General features: G+C 35.7%; 1 non-coding gene across 1 annotated transcript; it reads left to right on the forward strand.

Moving 5' to 3' along the window:
• The first annotated feature begins 3,548 nt into the window (after positions 1 to 3,548).
• On the forward strand, positions 3,549 to 3,655 carry LOC139874064 (small nucleolar RNA R71). Its single transcript, XR_011767766.1, has one exon. It is a non-coding gene; the product is annotated as a small nucleolar RNA R71 (small nucleolar RNA).
• Positions 3,656 to 3,998: the final 343 nt, after the last annotated feature.

The following is a 3,998-nucleotide window of genomic DNA, read 5'->3' on the forward strand; positions in this document are numbered from 1 at the left end:
CGAATACACATCGGCGAATTATTCCATCGGGAAAACTTTTAAACAAATGTGGATCTTCCCAAAAATAGTGTTTTATATCACTAAAGAATTTCTTTCGTTTTTGGTACGACAACCCTTTTTCAAGGAATCCACATACTAAATAGTTTGCATAGTCCGCAAACCATGGAATTTCACTATAATTGATTCTTAATAGATATTCATCAGGAAAGTTATCTTGTATGGCCGATTCATTTAGAACTTCTAATTCAGGATTTTCAAGACGAGAAAGATGATCAGCGGTGAAATTTTCTGCTCCCTTTTTGTCTCAGATTTCAATTAGCATCTTGTTTTGAAAATAGGTATCTAAGAGCAGAATGGTCGGTATAGACCACCGTTTTAGCTAGAACGAGATATGAACGAAATTTGTCAAAAGCAAAGACAATGGCAAGGAGTTCTTTTTCTGCAGTTGTGTAGTTCGTTTGTGCTCCTTGTAACGTCATACTAGCATAATAAATAGGTTGAAATCATTTTTCAATCCTTTGTCCTAAAACGGCTCCCATTGCAAAATCACGTGCATCGCACATGAGTTCAAACGGTAGATTATAATTTGGAGTTATCATGATCGGCGCATTAGTGAGTTTTTCTTTAAGAATATTAAAAGATTTGATGCATTCATCTGAAAAGATGAATGGAGCATCTTTTTCTAGGAGTTTATTCATAGGAGTGGCAATTTTAGAAAAATCTTTTATGAAACGTCGGTAAAAACCGGCATGCCCTAGAAAACTCCTAACTCCTCTAACATTGGTGGGATGTGGAAGTTTAGCAATTACATCTACTTTAGCTCTATCCACTACAATTCCTTCCTTTGAAATTTTATGACCGAGAACGATGCCTTCTTTAACCATGAAATGGCATTTCTCATAATTAAGTACTAGATTTGATTGTTCGCATCTAATAAGCATTCGTTCAAGATTGACTAGACATGTTTCAAAAGTATCACCGAAGACTGAAAAGTCATCCATGAAAACTACCATGCATTCTTCTATCATGTCATGAAAAATCGCCATCATGCACCTTTGAAAGGTTGCAGGGGCGTTGCAAAGTCCAAATGGCATGCGTTTATAAGAAAAAGTACCATAAGGGCACGTGAAGGTGGTTTTCTCTTGGTCCTCGGGTGCGATTGGAATTTGAAAGTATCCGAAAAAACCGTCAAGAAAACAATAGTAACTATTTCTGGCTAATCTTTCCAACATTTGATCAATGAAAGGTAAGGGAAAGTGATCTTTTCTGGTGGAGTCATTTAATTTTCTATAATCAATACAAACACGACATCCTGTTACAGTCCTAGTAGGAATAAGCTCATTTTTCTCATTTGTGATGACAGTCATGCCACCCTTCTTAGGTACACATTGAACTGGGCTTACCCATGGACTATCAGAGATTGGATAAATTAAATATGCATCTAGTAATTTAATAATTTCTTTCTTAACAACATCTTGCATATTTGGATTTAGTCTTCGTTGGCGTTGCACATACGTTTTATGACCTTCTTCCATAAGGATTTTATGTGTGCATTACGAAGGACTTATGCCTTTAATGTCATGAATCTTCCATGCAATAGCTGGTTTATGAGCTTTTAGCACATAAATGAGTTGAGATTTTTCATTTTCAGTAAGAGAAGACGATATCATTACAGGTAATTCAGATTCACCATGTAAATAAGCATATTCCAAATGGTTTATGAGCTTTTAGCACATAAATGAGTTGGTTCATATCCATTAGCCATGAGTGCGGCTAACATTTCAGCTTCATCAATTGGTTCAGTTCCTTCTCCTAAAGAACATTCTCATGTTCCTTGTAATTCTGGAAATTCTTCTAACAATTCTGCATGTGAATCTACAGTTTGAATATAATAACATGTATCATCTGCAGATTGCGGTTGTTGCATGGCTCTATCAACAGAAAAGGTAACACTCTCGTCCTCTATACTTAAGGTTAGTTTCTTACCGAACACGTCTATCATTGCTTTAGTCGTGTTTAAGAATGGTCTTCCTAATATGAGAGGAACTCGAGAATCTTCTTCCATGTCTAGAATAACAAAATCTACTGGAAATACTAAATACCAACTTTAACTAGCATGTTCTCCATTATCCCTCTAGGATATTTTACTGATCGATCGGCTAGTTGTATGCTTATTCGTGTTGGTTTCAATTCTCCGAGGTCTATTTTAGCGTATAATGAATATGGAATTAAATTTATACTAGCACCTAAGTCTGCCAATGGTTTTATTGAACTAAGACTACCCAGAAAACATGGAATTGTGAAACTTCCTGGATCAGATAATTTTTCTGGTATCTTATTCAACAGTACCGCAGAGCAATTAGCATTAATTGTAACAGCCGAGAGTTCTTCCATTTTCTTTCTATTTGTGATTAGATCTTTCAGAAATTTAGCATATCTTGGCATTCCTGAAATCACATCAATGAAAGAAAGATTGACATTTATCTGTTTAAACATATCCAAGAATTTGGATTGCTCGATTTCAAGTCTTTCTTTTCTCATTGTACTCGGGTAAAGAAGTTGTGGTTGGTACGTTTAACATAAGGTTTAGTTTTAACTGTGTTTTCTTCATTAACCTTTTCAACTACCGGTTCTGTTTCCTTCTCTTGCTCAGATTGTGGTTCATGTGGAGTAGGAATAGAGTCATCAGAAATTACAGGGATTTCAGGTGGTTTAAGTGTAATACCACTTCTCGTGGTAATAGATTTAGCTGTTTCATTCCGGAGGTTAGCATTTGTATCACTAGGTAGACTTTCCGTTTTCTTTCACCTATTAACCTTGCTAGGTTGCTCACTTCTTGTTCCAAATTTTGAATAGAAGCTTGTTGATTTCTAAATGCTTGAGCATTTTGTTCATTGGTTTGTTTCTGAGATGTGAAAAATTGAGTTTGAGATTCAACTGGCTTCGACATCATATCTTCTAAATTTGGCATTTTATCATCGGTTTGTGGTGGTTTGTTTTGAAAAATATGTCTTTGCTGATTGTAAGTATTATTAGATACTTGTTGATTGCTAGAACCTTGTTGGTTGTTGTATGGAACATTTCGGTTATAATTCTGATTTTGATTGTAAATTGGTCTTGACGTTTGATAATTATTCCGATAATTATTTCCAGGTCTTTGGTTCATGTATGAAATATTCTCTCTTTGTTTCATTGTTTGTTCAATACTGAGACAATCTTTTGTCAAATGTGGTCCTCCACACTGCTCACAACTAATTCGTATTGAGTGAATATATTTAGTCATCTTTTCCATTCATCTCTCGACAGCATCTATCTTTGCAGAAATGGAATCAAAGTCATGGTTAGAATCGGCTCTAGCCGCTTTAGATGATCTAACGATATCTTTTTCTTGATGCCACTCATGTGAGTGGGAAGCAGTGTTATCAATAATTTTGTAAGCTTCAGTTGCGGTTTTCTTCATAATGGAACCACCAGCTGCTATATCGATGTCTTTTCGTGTAGCGATGTTGCATCCTTGGTAGAATATTTATACTATTTGATAAGTGTCTAAACCATGTTGCGGACATCCTCTCAATAACTTTCCAAATCTTCTCCACGCATCATATAGAGTTTCATTTGGCTTCTGTGTGAAAGTAACAATTTCTCCTTGAAGTCTCACGGCTTTAGATGCCGGAAAGAATTGTTTAAGAAATTTTTCAACTAAGACATCATATGTATCAATCGCCCCTTCAGGTAATGATTCTAACCAAACTTTGGCTTCTCCCTTTAAAGTCCAGGGAAATAACATGAGATATATCTGTTCATCCTCCACTTCTCTAATTTTAAATAGAGTACAAATCCTATTAAAGGTACGAAGATGTTCGTTTGGATCTTCCTTCGGCGCACCACTAAATTGGCACTGATTTGTTACCATGTATAGGATTTGTCCTTTGATTTCATAATCTGGCGCATTAATGTCTGGTTGAGTAATTGTGTGACCTTGGCCAGTGCGTTTAGCT

This window comes from Rutidosis leptorrhynchoides, chromosome 10 (assembly GCF_046630445.1).
Source record: "Rutidosis leptorrhynchoides isolate AG116_Rl617_1_P2 chromosome 10, CSIRO_AGI_Rlap_v1, whole genome shotgun sequence".
Classification (NCBI taxonomy): Eukaryota; Viridiplantae; Streptophyta; class Magnoliopsida; order Asterales; family Asteraceae; genus Rutidosis; species Rutidosis leptorrhynchoides.